This window comes from Conger conger, chromosome 5 (assembly GCF_963514075.1).
Source record: "Conger conger chromosome 5, fConCon1.1, whole genome shotgun sequence".
NCBI lineage: Eukaryota > Metazoa > Chordata > Actinopteri > Anguilliformes > Congridae > Conger > Conger conger.
In genome coordinates this window covers 45,130,398-45,152,053 of record NC_083764.1, presented here as the reverse complement: position 1 = coordinate 45,152,053, position 21,656 = coordinate 45,130,398, and positions in this window count along the sequence as shown.

The window sequence follows — 21,656 nt, the reverse complement described above, 5'->3', positions numbered from 1 at the left end:
GCTGGGAAATGCTCTCGCCCTGACAAACCCCACCGTCTCCAAGCCCCGCCGAACCCGTGTGCCTGTGGCCATGGTGACATGCGTCAGCGCTGTACTGTAGCTCTGCTGGGTTGCCACGGCAATCGGCCTTGGGCACAGCTGCACTGCAATGAGTGTGGGCTAGCAAGCACTTCTCCTTATCTGTAATTGTAATGTCACTTTTGCATCTATAACAGTGCCGTTTGACTATTGGTGTAAGCTTTTGACTTTTGCGTTAACCCGGTGAACACTTTTTTTTGTCAGGTTGTTCATCGAAGACAGGTAGGAGATTTTGGCACATAGGAAGAGCTCTTTTCAGTAATCAATGTCTTTAGGTTGACTGCATACAAATCGGTATTGCCTTTGTTATTGACATGAGCATACCTTAATAATAAGAGTAGATCTCTTAACAACTGTGCTTTGTTGAACATGACATATAAGCCAGACTGCATGGCACAGGCTTCTCGTATAAGTGTAAATTTACTGTATGACTAAGCTAAGCTCCTCTCCTATAAGCTGACCTCGCTCGTAGCTTATGATATTAAACAGCGACATTAAACAGATTCAGTACTTTGCTGTGATATTGTGTCAGTGGGGCAGTACAATCAGCCTGTTTGTCTGACTGAAAGAAATGTCCCCATTAGCACAAATAATCTCTGATAGTGGGCATTATCACCCTCAACCATCTTAAATCAATACCAACTTAGTTGATGACACAAACAGCTCAATTTAGTTCATCTGCAAATCTAATCATTCTTTATTTCTCACGGGAGAACAGGTCTGCTCTCGTGACGAAAAATGTTCTGAGCTGTGGGAGTGATCAAGGTCAATCTGTTCATAGACAGAATGGGTCTGCCCATCTGCAGAATGTCACTTGATGTGTGTCATTGTATATCTTGCCAAAATTCTTTCTGTTTGCACTCTATGGATTTTTTATCTGATAGGCGAGAGGTACTTAGCAGTTCATTGATTAATAAGAGTTAACTCACCTCACCTGGTTTTGTGGCTGTAAAGTAGTTCTTGTATTTAAAGTGGAAAACAATAGCCAGAGTATCTGTGGCTCCCCAAACCAGACGTGCGTTTAAGATGGCAAACACTAGCTAACATTCGGCAACATATTCAAACTTTTTTCTGTTCGCCATGAACGTTAGCCAACCTTAGCTAGCAGTTTGAGAAGGCGAACAAAAATGGCTGCTGATGGGGAAAATGCAGAGAGAACGAAAGGTTACAATTATTTTGTGATTACATTACATGACATTAATGGCATTTGGCAGACGCTCTTATCCAGAGCGACGTACAACAAAGTGCAAAGTGCATACCCATGCGAGGTATAAGTGCACTGAAAGACCCTAGAGGGAAGACCCTATTATAATACACTTTAATCAATGTAATATTTGTTCTTACCTAATTTGTTGCTTACCTTAACAAATCACAGGTAAGGAACAAATCAGCTAGCTGGCATTGTTAGACCTAGGTCACATCAATTTGTATTAAAAAGGTGTTGGTGGCGAATTAAAATAATTTTCAATTGAAATCGTTCAACAATAACTGTTTGCTGCAAACATAATTTGCCACTAATGTTTGCTGTCTTTAACGCATGTCTGGGTTGGCTGCCTTTGTGATTAACTTTCTTTTGATGATTAAATATTAATGTTTTAGAATCTCACAATATTCTCCTTTCTCCTAGCTTACTCTTTTTTCCCCAAATCATGGCATCATGTTTATTTTCAGGTGGATTCATGTTGAGTTTATCTTCAGTGTCTCAACCTTCAAAATATCTAAACACGAGTCCAAGGCAAGTAATCTTTGAGAATTTTCTTTCCTGGCCTACTTTTGTTTGCTCTCTAGGGGCTGTGGATAAATCACTAGACAGACCATAATGTTGTTGGGATTGATGGGTGGTTTTTAAACAGAAAATCCACCCAAACCCTCTCAAATGTGACTTGTCACACTCCGTGCACCCCTGTCATAGAGTTTTCTGTTTCCTGCCTGGTTTTTTGTGTCTCTTGTCCTAGTTCGCTTACCGTAGTCTGTTCTTCACCTTTGCCTTGTTTCCCTGCACCCGCACCTGTTAGTAATTTCTGTTAATTTGTCTGTGTATTTATACCCATCTGTTTGCCTAGTTTCTTTGCCAGATGGTATGTGTCTTGACCATACTTTCCAGCCTTTTTCTGCCTGCGTGCTCTGTGCGCCCACTCTCTTTGTGTACCCAGATTACTGCTCTTTGAATTATCCTTCTGTTCTGATTCTGATCATCTATTATCAAACATTGGCTTTTTGGATTTTGATTCTTGGATTATGTTCTATTCTTTTTTGGACTGCCTTTTTGTGTCAATCATTACTGAATCATTAATAAGAACAAATAATTACAATTAATTGGCAGGAGAAATCTAAACAGACACAGGACTCCCATCATAATCCTTTCTTTAGAAGCTATATAAAGTCCAGCTTTCTCCATTTCTTTTCAGAGGCAGTCTCTGGTCAATGTGCTTTAAATAGCACTGGAATGGCCCCAGAAGACTAAATTGATTGTTTCTCCAGAGCACACAACACAAAAGCTGACAAAAATAGCATTGAAGTCACCACGTACATCATTGATCCTGCATTTGTTTTGTTTCTGTTCTGTTCTGTATCTTTTGGAGTGTTCCATGCCTCTCCTTCTTCTATGGGTACAACACAAATTATTTTTTTTCATTTATATGTTGTATTTTAGGATTTTAGCGGACACTTATCCAAAGCAAGTAATAACTTATAGTCAATCAATTTATGCAGATGGCAAGTGCTTTAATCAAGGGTACAACAAGGGTATAAGTCCCTCTCACAAGTATTTTAGTCTTATATTTAAACTTTGAATCTTATTTCTATAACTCATTGGCTAAATAAGACAACATGATTGCTAAAAAAGGTAAAACAGTTTGACTAATTTCATGATTTTCCAGTAGGGTAAGAAAAGCAGGTTAAGCAAACAGTAACTTAATATTTTCTACTTGCATCATTTTTTTAAACCATATTTATCAAATTTTATCATAGTTTATCATCTTGACATTTGTAATTTTTACTTTTTGTAAAAGTTGTAAAGGACACCAGAAAACTCTTCTCTGGGAGGAGCAGAAACATGGCCTCCACAGTTTTCCCATGCAGATGCTGACCGTTAAGGCCCAACAAGGCTGACATTTGAGGGAAGTTGGGGATACAGGCTGCTGTTCTGCACAGCCAGCATCGTGCGAGCGTGTGATTAGACAGTGCAAGCTATCATTTATCCGTTCCAGAGGGTCAACCAGAGGTTTATGTAATTTCAGCCACCAACGCACAAATGCACTGTCCAGTGCAAGTGTGTTGTGTTTCGCTGCTTATGTCACCTCTACAGCTGCGCCCGAGGGACCGCTGGCTGGGTACAGTGATCTGGTCAGGTTCAGCAGAAGTTCCTTTTGGCCTCCCTACTGTTTATTTATACACAGCTGTTCCGTTTGATAAAAGTCCAGAAAAATAAGCAGCACACTAGCCCAATAAACAGTTCCCTGAAGGAAATGATCAAGACATGCTTCTCTTGTGTTCTTGTCTTCGCAAAAATGCACAAGAGAAATGTTATTTCAGGATAAACTTATGCCAGCTAAATAAATAGAGACAATGTTTTCCTCAACGGACATGTTCTGTCTTTTATACAGTCTAAAGAAATCTACGATGCAAGGATATCAAATCTTCATTCAGTTCACTGCCATAAATCAATTAATTTGCTTGAAATAGCTCAGTGAGCAGTTTTGTTTAGTTTTTCCCCCCAGAACAGCTTGAAGCTGATGTTCAAAAATGTCTTCCACTGTCTTCCAAAAGCTTTCTTACAAAGCCTGTACTGCTATTGCTGTTTTATTGTCATGAATGTTGCATAGTCAAATGAACATATTTGTATGGCACATATTGGAAATTACACACATTGAGGAAATTACACCTCTAGACACTCTGGATAGATTTCCAAGCGGTCGTAGATAAACTGAAAGAGCCAAGTACATGGGAGTGTGATGATTTTTCAAACTGTATGAAGGCAGTAGTGTAACATAATTGTTTGCGAACTGGACTTGCTACTTTAAGGTTGTAGATTTGGTTTTGAGATGGGACACTGCTGTTGTACCCATTATTGAGGTACATCTGAATTACATCAGTAAATATCCTGCTCTGTAGATGGATTGTATGTAAAGGAATGTGAGGAGTTAGTTGCTCTGGATAAATGCCTTGAATTCAATTTCAGAAACACTTTTTCCAGTGTGCATTTTCATTTATTTTCTGCCATTCTAAACCCTGTTCATTAAAATGGAAAAATGAAATTTCAGTTGTACTGTATTTATATAGACATAAATATCGCAAATATCAAATAAATATAGTTTTTACCATATTGGTGCCCTTGAGTGCACAGCTCATGTAATGCTTCAAATATCAGTAAGATTTTCTGAAAAAGTCGTTTGAAAGCTGAATTGGTTCAAATGCCAGACATGCTGCTAGGCTAATTGTGACCTCATGGTGATTTATGACTGAAGGCCAAACTGCTGTTTCCTCGGAAGTCATCAGGCTATCAGAAATCTGGCCGCTTGGGGATAGGATGAAGGGCTTTGCTGGGTGTCTCAGTCAGATTAGCCTACTGAATCTTTCTCTGTGAGCTAGTCAGGTGTCAGTAGTCCTCTGGGTTATGTCCATGCTGAGTGAGAGATGGCATTTGAAGGTTTTAAAGATACCTGTGGTATTTCTCTAAACTAGGAAAATCCAAGGAATGTGCTGGAAATAGATCTGCCCATGGCCACTTATCTGGTGTGTGCTTGAATTTTGTATTTTGTATTGACTATTCTTGGCTGAAACACTTAAAATGGCTTTCCAAATAATTCGGGATATGATATTAAATTGTTAGGTTATGGTGAAATGTTTCATTATAAAATATGTTTACTTTACCAAAGCCTAAAACTATAACATTGCAAACTATAACATATGTAATGTTTACGTGACATCCTCTTTCCACTTACTGTAACCAGTCCTCATTAGAAGCAGCTCGATATTATGTTGAGCCCTTGCACAATGCTTGTACCTGTAAACTGTCAACTGCTTGCGTGTTTTTAAATGGGCTATTGTGAAAGCCTTGATAGAAGAGAGTTTCCGCTTTAATCCCTTTTAAGAAGGACGGATCATTCCCTAGGGATATGTTGAAGGTCTGCCCAGGAGTAAAAATAGAGATGGGGTGTATCAGTCCTTGGTGTTTGGTGATGTCTTGACTGATAAGGCTGTAATACGGCTTGTCATCAAAAACAAAGGAGTAGCAGGGAAATTTGGAGGTCAGAGCAATGGTGACGCAGTTTTGTAAGATGAGCTGGACTGCTGCAAGCTCCTTCTTTTCTATTTGTAAGGTCAGCCCACACACATTTGTTGCCTCAGAAAATGAGCTTAGAAATACAAGAGCCAAAGCTTTGATGGTTAATGAAGTATTGGTCCAATCAATCTCCTTAATAATGGCTCACTTAAAAGGCAAATATTTTCTGTGTTAGGTACTGCTTATTGTTATCTTTATAAATCATAGACAAAGAAATCCAATTGCTTGCTTGATAATAGTGATTTGCAATTGAGCAATAGTTTCAGAGATAATATATTTGATGTTGAATTACTCAGATATGCACCAAACCAATGTCCAGTTTAGGGCTCATCTATAAATACTTGGTTTGTTTAACTCAATAGGAATTTTGTTTTCCCATGGACCTTTTTGGAATGGTGTATGGCTTCTGCCATAGGATGCATTTTTAGAGTAATGTATAGTACGCTCTGGACTTTGACACCCATTTCCCCTCTTAATCCCTCGCTGCCATCATGTCACAGCATGTTACAGCTCTCATTGTCATTCCATGCACGTGAGCTGCAGTCCCGCCCTAGCCCCCACCGGTTTCATCTACCCAAAGCGTCAGAAGTCAGGCCAGTATGTAGGTCACTGGGAGAGGCTTTCCACATTATAGGACAAGCTGTTGCTGGTCATGTCCGAGTGACTGTCTCTCCCCAAGAGGCTCAGGACCTGTAGCGCCATGCCTCAGTGTCACGCTATGAAGTGACACCTCTCCCAAGTTCCTGCGGTAGTTCAGTTCCATTTTCAGAGAGGACAGCTGGCACTGTTTATATGATGCAGCAGGTATGAGAAATTCCCAGGACCTGTTCTTGTTCATGTTAGTGTTCTGGTTTGAAACTAAGCAAAATCTCTCTCAGGACAGACTGTCTGAATACACAGAGAGTAAAGTTTTCTTGTAGCTATTGTCATTGTATTTTTATTTTATTGGTTGATTTTATTAGTTCTTAAATGTCCTTTTGGTATCCTTTCTCGAAAAGCTTGAAACGTGTACTGATATGTGGTTTGAAGGATTTCGCTTCCATTCAGAATTATTTCAATAAGTACATTTACTACATTTAGCCCATCTAGTACTACTAGTCCATAACTACATTTCAAAACAAAATGTAAAAAAAGAAATCCATTATTAATTTGAATTTATATCAAAATTGTGTCAATGATTTTCATTCTTAGTTGTGTTGACTGAACATTAAAAGTTTAAGGTGACAATGTAAAAGCATCGTAATTTTAGTCGATTGAAAATATTTTCAAAAATACCACATTTTGGTTTGTTTGATTGCCAGGAAACTCAGTACATATAATACATAAGTATTGCTTTTCTGTTACAAGTAACTAAACTGTGAAGGAAAGGTATATGTTAGAAACCATAATAGGCAAAAAGCATTTGTGGCTATTTTGCAAGTCAGGGCACACCTCAAAGCATATTCAGGTTTTAGTTTTTTTATCTTAAAACAAATGGAGTTCCCATACATTGGTATGCTTTGATATGGTTGCCTTTTAACAATATTCTTAAAACAAGCTGCAGCTGTTTTTAGTTTATACATATTTTATTTATGATCCAAGGACATCTGTTTCCTCTGAGGAGCCCTGCATTTTGCATATGCAAGTAAAACAAGCATGCAAACTATCAGGATATTCACTGGCAAACTGCCTCTGATGACTACTTTTTACATTTTAATTAAACAAGGGACATCAGAAATGAGTTTTCTTTATATTACAGATATACACAGGTTATCTATATGAGGGGCTTTCATTATGGATAAGAAGATTAGGCATTGCAAGAATGTACACTATCTCAAGAATGTATCATTCTTGAAAAGTGCCAGTGAGTCTGAAAAGGCATTGATAAGGGGTGGAAAAACACTGGAGTGTGGTTAGTTATAAGCTGTCCCCTAGCCATGCAATGATATAAGAAAGCTTTAACAGGCATTTACAGAGCGGACAGCTACATCACTCACGTTTAATTATTTATTCATTTTTATTACCTTAGCTTTTTTACTGGTAAATGGTTGGCATTTATATAGCGCCTTTATCCAAAGCGCTGTACAATTGATGCTTCTCATTCACCCATTCATACACACACTCACACACCGACGGCGATTGGCTGCCATGCAAGGCGCCGACCAGCTCGTCAGGAGCATTTGGGGGTTAGGTGTCTTGCTCAGGGACACTTCGACACAGCCCGGGCGGGGGAGCAAACCGGCAACCCTCCGACTGCCAGACGACTGCTCTTACTGCCTGAGCCATGTCGCCCCATGGACTGAATCTGGTGGCTTCCATGTGATACCTTCTATGTGAAAGAAAGGTTTTTTTGTGGGTGTACACATCCCATTTTTACAAATGGGATACCACATAAAATTATCAAATATAGAAGATATCAAATTTGCTTTCTCTACACTACCAGCAATTTCTTTGATGAAGCTGTACTCTACTTAAAAGTGTGGTTGAACCTACTTTTTAAAGCGAAAAAAGCTTTGTGTAGGTAGTGTTATAACCAAAATGTCAGAATTCAAATATCAAATCTGGAACCCAAGAATTGATTTATTTGACACATATAGGGTGTATGACTCTGCTAGGGTCTCTTCCTTGCACTCCTTTGTTTGAACACTGGCCTAGGCAGGTTATTTAAGGTAGCAGGAAGTGTGATAGTGTCCCACTATGACCCCTCTTCCATTGATGTACAACAGGAAGGTCATTCTGGCTCACAGAATATGAAGCGCTTCTTTCTCAGTTTAGTGTCATGTATGACAAAAAACATGAATGGTCTTCATCAAGGCATTCCATATACTCCATCCCTGCTATTTTGCCTGACTCTTATTGCTATTGTTTCACCTGAGCAGAGCGAAGCAAGAGATAAACCAAAAAACAGACTGGAAGAGCCCTGTGTATGCAGTGAAAGAGAGTTTGGAGAGGCGGGTTAGCATGTGGACATGCACTACAGAATTTTACAGGGACTGTGAGGCTTTGGCTAATATCTTGTTGTGCAGAATGGCTGGCAGGGGCCATAGTTTGAAGCATGTAGACCTATCCGTGTTGGTATTAGCAGATGGAAATGATAATTACGGTGTTTCAGAGCAGTGATTATCAACTAAATGCACTGCCTTCCCGCTGCAAGTACAGAACTCCAGTGTGGCAAGTAGCATTCTAACATGCACACGGTGTCCAGTTCTAAGGAGGAGCCTTTATAGATGCAGTTTTATGGTATCTCATTACCTTGTACCTTGAGCTAAAAAAGTATTCTGGGCCCTTCCTTCCCTGGCCGTCAATGCAGGTATGAAGGTTTCCTATCAAAGCACATCATGGATACTGGTGTGTTGTTATTGGGGGTTCTATTCAGAACAGATCTATCATCATTCTGCAAGGATTACTGCCTCCTCTCCTGTTTTCCTGTTGAACACACAGTCTTTTCTTTCTTTGTTCCCAAGGGTGACTCTTGCAGTTTTAATGAAGTTTAATGAAGTCCATGCTGTGTGCTGTGGTTATGAGCTCCTAAGACCCTCTCTTATGAAAAACAATGTTTGGCTACATCGATTACTATTATTAAAATGGCAAGGACAGAATAGCTTTCAGTCAGAGACTGTCAAAGCATATAATCAAATGTATCACCTATACACTTCCACTATTTTTTCACATATCTAGGTTGAACTGCTTATTAAAATACCAAATGTATTAACAAATAAAGGTTATCATAGTAAGGTTCCATCCAGACCTATCATGGCACATAGAAGTGCTGATGTATTGTGTTTACTGAATTGCAGACCGGTGGTGCAAGTACAAAGTAGCATATCAGTACAGCTAGTATTACACATTGAGCTGTTTGCATGACTAGAGGTCAAAGGTCACACTGGAGCACACAAAGGAGATTTTGTGTTATGTTTAGCGGTTGAACAGGCATCAGAACTGAGGGTAACCCATTGCTGCCATACAGGAAGCAGCCATCTTTGTATTACTGCCATTCAGTTGGGTCTACAGTTATGATTTGAAAGAGCAGCCCATTAGGTTTGTTAAGTTTTCTGCAATACAAACATACACAGTGAGGAATTCAAGGTGAGTTTAGTTAGCAGAATGAGGGGGCATGAATGGAAATTGGCAAAGGATAAATTCCCCACAGATATTCAAAAGTATTTTTCACACAGAGTGGTCACTGTGTAGAATAGCTTGCCAGGACATGCAGTGGAGGCAGACACACTGGGGTTTTTCAATTCTAGGCTTGATAAGGTGCTAGGTACCATTTAGCTTTAAGGGAGACTAAGCAGCAGCTACTTTAGTAGGAAAAGGTGAGCATTGCTGGGCTGAATGGCCTGTTCTCACATAACATTATGTTATCCTATGTTATGTCACTGTATGTACATTTTTTTCACACTTTTAAGGTTTCTGCTGGTCTACTTTCCTGCACCTTGCAGCCAATATCCATAAAGACAGTAAATCTTCTGATCTTCTGCAGACCATCAACTTAAGTCCTTTCGTTTCATTCTTCACAGTCTGGGGCAGTTACTGTAAATCTGTATACTTTTTTGGTCAACAAATGTAAATATTTGTTAACAGAATGTGCTCAGTATTGCTGTGCTTGATTTTAGAGTGTGATGGTTGCCCTGTTGTTTAGTACTGTATTATCAGGTTTCAGTACTGTGACTTTTCGCAGATTGAATTGGCGAGCTTCTGATTCTATTTTCTCGCTCCACTGCTGTAGAAAGCTGTTTACTTCAGCTACTTGGGTGAAACCAAGCTGTTTCACCCACATCTCTGTTCTCCTTCCCCTTGTTTCTTGTTCAGTGCGAATCAGTTAACTGACCTAATTTGAGACAACACGTTTTCGGTCTTTCAGGGCATGAGACCTGTTCAGGAACGTTCTCTATGTTATAAAAGGTTAATCATGGTGGACATCAGCACTTGATAAGGGAATTCTATGTAGCTGTATCAAAAGGAAAATCATTGGTATTTCACTTTACTTTCAAGTTTTAAAGTCAGGGCTGACAGTTTAAACAAAGGCTGCTTAGAAAACCCCAACATCCAGTGTCAAATAAAGTGTTTCTGCAAGCAATCCAATAGATTGTTATTGTTATTATTAAGGTTACCTTGGTAATATATACGTAAAAGCCTAGGTGTCAAACACACCAATTAAGCATATGATATAATAGCTTTAGCCACAAATGCTGGCAAAGGATGAATGCATGAATACTAATGTAGGGACTTAGCAAATGTAATTTAGCAAAAGACTAGCAAAAAGATGACGCATGTTGTATTTCAGGTGGTTCAGACCAGGCTTGGAGAACTGTTCGTGTTAGCTGAAAAGCAAAATAGCCGACAAAGAATGAGTGGCGATTGAAGCGAAAGGTGAATATTAAAATGACTGTGACTAGTTTTTAAACTGAAAACGTTCAAAAGTCGTCAGGAATGTGTGGCCAGTTGGCAGAGTGGTGCTGGTTGCTGGTGTTGTTTACCCTTTTGGAGTCGCTTATGAGAGGATGAGGGCTAACATGCTAAAACCTGTTGAGCGACATGACCCGCCTTCCACTGTCACTTTGCCCAGAACATTCAGGTCTAATGAGACAAGAGGAATCCCAAACGCGCTACGGGTCTGACGCGGCACTTCAACAGCAGCTGAACAGCTGAATACACGGAAAATTAAAGAAAATCTCAATCAATTTCACATCGTATGTCACATGTACAGTATTCTTGTCATATGTTTGCTTCTGCAGATAATAAACAGGATACAGATTTTAGTTAAAACAAACTTTATATTGTGAGAAAGTTGGAGGTTGCCATTGTTATTGGGCAGTGAATTGGTCAGTTAATGTATCTTACCTTGCCTGTTTTTTTCCTGATTTTTTGATGAAAAGAACACTCAGCACACCCTGTGGCTCTTTAGCACCTGGACTGGGCTCTCGTGCATTAGTGTATTATTTGGTGTTCTCTAAAAGCCCTAACTGGGTGTATCGTGCAGAGTAACCATGCACATCCACTCTTCCCCTGCCAGTACTAACTTGTTTGAGTGATGTAGAATGACGGAGAGAACAAGTTGCCCTGCCGTACCGCAGTCATCGTTACATAAGATGAACTGTACCCAAGGGAAATTACCTCAAAGATGTTTTTATTTTCATCTGAAGAATAATATGGTGCAGTAATATAATTTAGTGCTGCTTTGATATCCCATTGCCCTATTCAGCAGGAACAACACTGTAGCTGTCTGACCCTCCATTTTAGACAGTGTTATGACAACACTGGGAATGTGAGAATGTAGTATGTTGGCAGAGTAAGGCATACCTGTGCTTGTAGACAGCTTAGACTGCAGGGCCCAATATCACAGTTTGATCGCCATTTCATAATAAATAGTAAATGCAGTAAAAACTACTCATGTCCTGTTAGCCCAAGTTTATTAAAAATCTTTGTTAAATATCCAATTATCATATCATTATTATTTTCAGGAGCTCCTGTCATGTGACCCACCCTTTGTTAAAATGTAGCCAAGCATGTTAAAATATGGGATTGTGAATGTTTCAATGGATTCCATAAATTGCATAGACTGCATGTGTGTTAGAAGAAATGGCATTAAGAGTTGCATTTAACTTAATTTATAGTTTTTTACAATCACCTTGATGCTAATCTCAAAAGTTTGTATTCAAGTTTCAAAACCTTAGACACAGGACTCAAAACGGTAAGCACTTGTAACACAGCCTGTTTGTCTGTTCAAAACATGCATTGTGCATTCATATCTTTGAAGAAATCTTGCATTTCCAAGCTCATTGGTTCAAGTAACTAATTAATTGTGAAATACCATAGGAACATTTGTTTAGATCACCCACACATATGATATATATAGCTGCATGACTGAAAGGTTAATTGTTTGCAATTGTAAAAAAAAATGATACTGTAATCATAGCAACAAAGTTATAGGTACTGCAGTGAAAGACATTGTCCTCTACCAAGACAACCCCCCCCCCCCCTCCACCTCTAAGATGAGAAACAAGGCCACCTCTCTGAATGAGTCGTCTGCATTCCACTGACTACCTCCACCTGCTATGTTGTTGCAGATGGATACACATCCTTACTCCTATTCTACCACTACTCCATTAGTCCTACCACAGAGCAGCAGCTCAAACTTACTACAGTTTTTTACAATCACTTTGACACTAATATCAGAACCTTGAGGTCATTTTTCAGAACTCAAAACAGATAATCAAAATGCATTTTTCTAAAATCTAAACACTTTTTCAATTGCTAGGATACAATATACATAAACCAAAAATAATTTGATCACTCCAACAAATCACTTGTCTCAACAGTTCACAATGACTCAACTTAACTTTCAAAGTATTAGCATTTCAAAATGAAATACACACATTACATTTAAAAATACGGAAATACTCAAAATGATAAGTAACTGTAGCATTACTCCTAAAGCATAGTTTTATGGAAACAGATTACTTGTAACAACATTCCATGTTTAGATCATGAATGTTTTGGATAAATACATCGATTGACACCAATTACTTTGGAACAGGAGTAATTGGAAGGGGTAAAACAAGTGTGAACTACCTCACCCAATCTCACAACCCCCTAGAGATGTGACCTGCACTGTTTTAATATATCTCAAAAGGAATCAATAAATAATTAAATTATTGAATCAATCAATCCACTGTCATGCTGTACAGAATTATTTACACACCACTTGTTGCACAGTACTTCCCCATGGGAAATAAACACATTACAGTCAATGTTAAAAATTGGACAATGATTCCTAGAATGTCGTCAAACTGAACTGAACTCCTTGAACATGGCACAACACAGGGGAAATTCAGATATTTTGACACTCAGCACAAAGAGATAATGAATGTAGGCCAGAACTTTTAAGAATTATTCAGCTCACATGATAGCCAGGTCAATGTATCATTTACAAAATCATAATAAGCTTTATAAAGACTGATAAAATGCGGCCTATTCAATGATCTGAGTGGTTGTTGAATGTGCTTCCGCATTCGTTAGTGGGGGGGCTGACAATGTGAATCAGGTTATATACTGTAACAGCCACCCCTGACCCATTTCCAGTAATACACGGTTTACTCTTTAATCATGGCATGAATTTAGCCTCCAAAGCAACTCGTCATTTTAGACTTCTAAAGAACATGACCATTACATTACATTATTGGCATTTGGCAGACGCTCTTATCCAGAGTGACGTATAGTTGATTAGACTAAGCAGGAGACAATCCTCCCCTGCAGGGTTAGGGGCCTTGCTCAAGGGCCCAACGGCTGTGCAGATCTTATTGCGGCTACACCGGGATTAGAACCACCGACCTTGTGTGTCCCAGTCATTTACCTTAACCACTATGCTACAGGCCACCCCTATGAATGAATCAGGACTTTATTTAACAATGTAAATGTACGTGGAAAATTGCTGTAGTGTTGAGAGAGGACCATTATCCTGTTCTAAATGACCATAGCCTGCAGAAACCAAGCCAGTAACAATGTTTCTGTGTGTGTATGCTTGTATGTGTGTTTGTGTGTGTGTGTGTGCATGGACAGGTGTGTGTGTGTGTGTTTGTGTATATATGTATACCTGTGTGTGTGTGTGTGGGCGTGGATGCATCTGTGTGTACATGTGTGTGTGTGTGCATGCATGCCTGTGTATGTACATGCATGCATGTCTGTGTGTGTGTGCGTACATGTGTGCATGTGGTTTCTTGTGTGTGCGTGTGTACGTGCGTGCACGTGTGCATGCATGTGTGTGTGTGTGCGCGCGCATTGGCTGTTGCTGCTCGTTTGAAAGCAGTCCTGCTGCATGAGGCACCAGGGAATTGAAACAAAAGAGCGGAAAGAGAGGAAGTGGTGCTGGCGCTAAAACAAACCTACGCTGTCTCTCACCTACTGCTCTGGAATCACAGAGAGAGAGAGACAAACACATTCTCTTGCAGTTTTTTTCCATTTAATGTGTAAGGTGCTTTTACACATGAGCACACACATTATGTTGTCATTCTTTACTTGGTATTCCTTTTGTTTCTAAAACATGGTGAATGTTGGACATGCACACACACACAGTGCTTTTTCTACTGGTCTTATTTAGCATCCAGGTTGCACGTGTTGGATATGTACACAGAAATGCACTCACATGCACACAGACAGACTGAGAGGCACAGAGTGGAAAAGGCCACCCGAGATACAACGTGACCAGGGTATGTCCCACACTTCAGAAAAATAAAAAATCATTTTTGACTTCAGCTGCAACAGAGTGGTTCCTATAGTGACTCGTGTGAATTATTAATGCAAGAACAATATATTCATTAAGTATTCAAACCAAGCGGTCATGTAAGCGGTTGTGAATAGCTAGCCAAAGCTCACTCTTTGAGATTGAGAGAAGGATAAAGTGGAATGTAACCTACACCTACACAAGTATATTAGTCTCCCCCCTGTTTTCTGTCTTTCCTCTGTCTTTCCTCCATATTCTGTCATTTTTCATGCTGAAGATTTCTCTGTCCTAACTGCTGTTGCATCATTGACTTCTTGGAAGACAAATAACAAGTCAATAATGTGGATTCACTTCTGGCATAAAGAATCCAGTTGAGGACAGTATACAGTATGCGTGCTATGAGCTAAGGGTTCGTGCCAAGCCTCTATAATTATTGTATTGACATCAGTCCTATGTGATGCACAGACCTCCCTTTGAACTGTGTCAACAGCTGACCAGAATACAGTCTGAATTACAACTTCCTGTGCACGTGTTCGTGCACGAGATATGGGCTTCAACTTTGGAATACAGTGCATTCTGGGAGCGTGGAGTCTCCTTTCTGAGCTGCTGCATTCGTCAAATATGAACAGATGGGATAGTGTTACTAAAGGCCTTTCAGGTGTGCATCATCTTCACTGAGCTAAGGCTCAGCATCAGTTAAGCAAAGGCTTTGAACTTCCTCATATTGACCTGTCTACCTGAAAGAGTATCATTTGGCAATAAATTCAGTATAGTAAAACTATATTTAAAATTGATGATTCACCCATCGTTTTAGTCGTATTCATGCCACCAATAATAATGAATTCATATTTGTGTTCTTTGTTTTGGGTGTGTGATTTCCAATATGGGCTGAGAACTTCCACCATAGATTTGTAATGCTACTTGCATTAAAAATAACAGGTAGTTTAAATTTGGGAAAGAACTATCACCTTTCAAATCTGTTAAATGCCATCATATTTGTCTGCTGAGTCCAAGTTCAATTTCAAGTGTTTATGTAAGCACTGATTTTACTGGCATACTGCAACTGCAATATATCAATCCACCAATATACTGCAATATATTAGTGCTTTTTATCAGTAAGATGAAAAAAATAATTCATAACTAATAACTTCTGACTTATTTGTGTTTTTCATGAACACACAGCTGAACTGCAGGAAAAGACTTCTCGTTACTTTGTTCACTGTTCATGGAAATAATCATACTAATTCCATACCATGACAGTTCTCAACTTGCATTGCTCAAACGAGGCCATAGACAAAAGGACGATACACAGAAATGAACATTCCTCCTCTTCAGTGGCATTCACGGCATGCCATTATCTGTGTAAAATACAGAGCCTCGTTAACAGCGCGTGAGCACTGCCTCTGCATCTGAACCCTTAGCTCGTTAGAACAATGATCAGTTACTTGCACATTATCAAAACAACCAAAAGCTCAGTAAATGCCGCTTGCAGCAGATGAGTGAGCACCCTGGTTCCCGTTCAGATCCAGGCAACGCCAGTGCAGTACTGGGGCCAGAAGCCCTATAGAGGTGGCACACTATTGGCTTTGCATTGCTCAAGGGATATGCACTCACCGAGCACTTTATTAGGAGCACCTTTACTTCATTACACCTACTTATTCATGTGATTGTCTAATCAGCCAATTGTGTGGCAGCACTGCAATGCATACAATCATGTAAATACGGGTCAGGAGCTTCAGGTAATGTTCACATCAACCATCAGAATGGGGAAAAAATATGATCTAAGTGGCATTACAACAGTTGTATGCAGAAGAGCATCTCTGAACACACAACGCATCATAACTCTAAATGGATAGGCTACAGCAGTAGAAGTCTAAATAAGTTGAATAAATACCTAATAAAGTGCTCACTGAGTGTATACATATGGAGGGATACAGTCAGCAGGGATATCAGTGTTTATTTGTCTGTAAGTTGCTCTCTGTGCACATGTGTGATTGGTCCGCCTCTGCTCTGTGCATGCATGGCTTGTGACTGCGGTGTGAAAAGCAGCTAGCTGGCACCTCATATTTCAGGGGAGAACCGCAAGTTGTCTTTACTCAACCAAGCCGGCAGCTGGGGGAGTATATGATCATGTGTGTACATACAGTAGTTCACAAGTGGCCATTCCAAGTTCAGGTGAGATTGGAGATGCCAAAAAAACTGCCTAATTTATGAACAAATATACCAAAGGGTTGGGTGTCTCGGTGGCGCAGCCTGTAGAGCTCTGAACGCATGCTCATTGCGAGCCGCGACGTCGGCGGTTCGAATCCGACCGTCCGACATTTGTCGCATGTCTTCCCCTCTCTCTCGCTCCCATTCTTCCTGTCTCTCTCTATACTATATACTGTCCAATAAAGCTGAAAAAGGCCTAAAAAATATCTTTAAAAATAAAAAATATACCAAAGTGTCATACAGTCAGAATATATGAGGGGAGAAATATCAGAGATTATTCTGTGGTTTCAGTAAAGTATACATACTGTACATTCAAAGACTAGTGCTCAAGTACAATTTACACCTGATTTTTAGAGCTAAGCTATCCTGGTACCATACTTATCTTCCACTTTCGTATAGTTTAATCAGCAATGCCTTCTTCATCTAGCTTTCTTGTTATAGAAAAGGTAATGAAGATTCTATTTTTATTATTCCTCTTTCAGGGAGACAACCTGAAATGACTAGAGATTGAGGATGATTATATATAGTTAGACATGGCTCTGCATATAATGGTTACCTCCACAGTATTCTTCATTTTGTATTTGTTTATTATTATCTTTTTCTTTCTTATTGGTCTCTCTTCCAATTTGCACATTGTTTTGATTTTGACCCTGTTTTGTTGTCTGTCCACTTTTAGTTGTATAACTGTGTTTGTTATTGTTTTTGTTCATTAAAATCTCAATACTTTTTTTCTGAAATGCAGTAGAAAATGCAGACGGTAATATGGTTGAATTTTATGGTTGAATTGCGAAGTAGTGGAATACCATATCACTACATGCAAACTGGTAAAATACAAATATACTGCACTGCAAGAGGACTGCACTGATCAAATAAACTACAGGCCAGTTTAAACTGTTTCTCATTTAAAATGGTATAATCTGTAAACATTTTCCATGTAAATGTTTAGCTAATTCCGTTTTTTTGGCGGGACAAAATGAAATATTTTTACTCAAACCAGGCTTATGGAATTATTTATTGTTTATTGTCATTTATTATTTATTATACATTTTTTGACAAAGTATTATATGAGTGACTCATCACCATTGGCTTCAGGGACAAATACTAAGTATCAGGAGGCTAGATGGGTGGAAACCTAACATAATCTATGTTCTCATGTAAATTGTTTATTTTATTTTGTCAGAACTGTTAATGATATATGAACAAAATTGTCTCAGAAAACTCAAGGGAAGAGAAAGTATTGCTACAGACACTTTCTGGCAAATTATTCAAGGGTTGGAACAAACATTCTATCAGACATTGCTAAAATAATGGAAGCCATCTGTGCACAAAATGGTCACATATTATAATTATGAGCAGTTCCCCCAAGGACAGACTACATTTGAATCAGTCCTGTGAAACTTGCTAAAAGATCAATCTGATGGTTGAGAAAGCAGTTTCCGAATTAAACAGTAATGGCACATTTATTGAGACAAAATGGAACAACTGCTTTTCTTGGCAATTACAGGTAGACCTTTTGGAAGTACAGTATGTTCTATGAGACTTAATCCAGTCATGCATCACATTGACTTCACATGAGAGCAATTCTTCACACAGCACTTCTCGAATGTCTTAACCCTTGAAGCCATGTGAAGACTGTGATCATGAGGTGATGTGTGGAAGGTCCCTTGTTGGATTTAACAAGGATATCAGAAACATGATGAGAACCTTAAAGTGTATGACATCCAGTAATTGCCCATAAATAACGGTCCGCAGGTTCCATTTGCTGTGTGGTAAAATGGAGACACCTTAGATCGTTACACACCAGTATTATGTGTCATTTCTGTGAGAACATCTAAACCTGTATACTGAGATCTATCAATGGTTATATAAAATAGGCTGCGGTAATCTAACCATGGCTGGATACCAATGTGTTTCCTCCTGGATTTACACATCATTGAGGGTGGGCAAAACAGAATGTTTCCCTGTCACTTTCATTCAATTAAATATTCAATACATTTCCGTTTTACAAATCTGCCCTAGTTCTCCACATCAAAACACCAGCTGTTTGAAGGATTTGTTTCGTGAAACATTGTAAATGTGAGCTGTTTCTGCTTTACGTTTTGTCTTACTGTCCTTCCAGGTTCTTGGAAAAATAGTCAATGCAAAAGCTTAAATTTATAAATTGATTTATAAATTGATAAATCATTTACTCTTCATTATATTCCTGTGTCCCCCTGCAAGTATTTTCAGGTGTAACATGAGCCTCACTTGAGAGACCATAGGGCAACAGCACATGCATTTTTTAAATGGGATCACCTTTCCTCGCTTTAAAGGAGAGCAGTTCAAATAGTTTTTGACAGAAAATGGGAATGATTTTGCCTGCCTTCCGGTGACTACAAAATTATTTCGGAAATATCAGTGGTACTTTGCAATAGCCAATACATTTCAAGTCAAGCTAAATTTAACTGTTGCAACTGATGATCATGATAATCACAAACTGTCAATCTCAATGGAACATATGCCCAAAGGTTCCCTGCTGAAAAAACCAGCTCAAGCTATATTTTTGAAACAACCAGCTCAGACTAGCTGGTTGACCAGCTCATACCCAGTTAGACCAGCTTTATGACCAGCTTGACTAGCTCAATTTTCAAGCTGATCAAGCTGCCATAGCCAGATTTTACAGCAGGGATGCTAGGTATCTCTTGGGTCAGTTATCTGTTCAAATGAAATGGTTTCTCAAATAACTTCTGTCCTGACAATACTTCATTTTTCCTCTTCTTTTCACCATCCAATGCACTGGTACACTGGTCTCATAACGCATCTCAGCATGCTGGAATGACATCACCTAAAACTCAACCCAGAGAAACAGAAATGCTTTTCATTCCCACCAAGTCCTATGAGATGATATGGGAAAGCTCACTCAGAACACTTATACTCCTAATGTAAGAAGCCTAGAGGTAACCCTAGCTAACCAACTCACAGTCCCTCCCATTCTGTTTATACAGACATCAGAAAAGTCCAACCTTTTCTCATCACCTACAAAGTCAAATGTTCAGTATTAAATCAACACTTTGAGAGAATTTAGTGTCCATATTGGTCAAATTAAATAGCCTATGGAACAAAAAAAACATATATTGTGGGAGTGAATCAGTACACTTTCAGTACACTGGGGCTCTGCTAGCATATCCCCAGAATTGGCAGGGACATCTTTACCCATAGCATCTTCTTACATTCATTTGATGCCTGGAGTGCAAATTACCTGAATAACATGATTCACACAATATATAGTACTGTGCAAAAATGTATGAAACGATGATGCTTTCAAAAAATAATTTAATTGAGTTTCTAAATATCAAAAAGTTCATATAAAGAGCAGTAAACAAGTCGTTAAATATGTGTTGTGTGACCACCTTTTGCCTTTAAAATTGCATTAATTGTCTGATATAACTGGACATTGTACATACTGTAGGTCTTTGTCCAGGAAGACAGTATGTTCTATTGCAATTTTGCCCTGCCTATGTGACCAAACCCCTGCAGCTAACACAGGATGCCGCTGCATGACTTGGGTCTACAGTCTTCCCAGGCATGCACACACCACACCTCACCACACCTCTCTTTTACATGAATTACATTATATTACATTACATTAATGGCATTTGGCATCTTATCCAGAGTGACGTACAGTTGATTATACTAAACAGGAGACAATCCTCCCCTGGATTAAGGGCCTTGCTCAAGGGCCCAACGGCTGTGTGGATCTTATTGTGGCTACACCGGGGATCGAACCACCGACCTTGCGGGTCCCAGTCATGTACCTTAAGCACTACGCTACAGGCCACCCTCTTCAGCTCACTTCATTGCCTACAGGCCAGTGAATAGATCAGTGTTACCATACCTCTAAGCAATCTTCAAACCCTACAGCCCAACCAGATCTTTCCACTGTGCAACCTCGGGGCAGCTGGCGATCCCCTCCCTCCATAGTCGCTCCTGTGTCCAGTCGTCTCCACAGTCATGGTGCTTGTCCTCCTCACTGGTAGAACAAACTTCCCACAGTGGTCAGGATGGAAGAATTCCTGTCTATGTTCAGACACAGGATGAAGACACACCTCTTCAACATTTTGGTTCCCTACCCACTCCCACCTTTTAAAATTTAGTTCATGTTTTATTGTTCTTTCTTCTTTGAGGTTGCAGCTTCACTTATTCATTTACATCAGTGTTTTAGTGATGATACATACTCACTAGTCTGGGAATGTTGTTACCCAGGTCTGCCCCTATTACTCATATGAGATAAGTTAATGTACTTATGGTCTCCGATGTTGTAAGTCACTCTGTATAAGAGCAGAGTGGTAAGAAATGTTTCCTCTGCTGAGACACATACATTTAGTCTTAGATCCTTGTTTTCTTTTCTGCATTGGCAGAATTGAGATTTCAAAACCTTAATTTTCCAAAAATGGAAAGGCTGTCTGGGATTACTCAGAGAAGCAAGCGACACAGTCAAAGTTTGCAGAAGATCTGTGGCAAGTTCTCCAGTATGTTTGGAACAATCAACCAGACAAATTTTGAATAAAACTGCAGGACAAAGCACCGAAGAGAATTGATGCAGTTTTAAAGGCGAGGGGTGGTCACAACAAATATTGCTTTGATTTAGTTTTTAACTGTCTACTGCTCTTTATATTAACTTTTTGATAGTTAGAAACTTAATTTCATTATTTTTGAAAGCATCATCGCTTCATGAATTTTAAAAAAAAATGTTTTACATGTGCCTAAGACTTTTGCACAGTACTGTATATTGTGTGAATCATGTTGTTCAAGTAATTTGGACTCCAGGAATTTAATAAATGTAAGATGTGCTATGGGTAAAGATGTGCACTACACTGCCAAGAACAACATTAACTTCTTGTA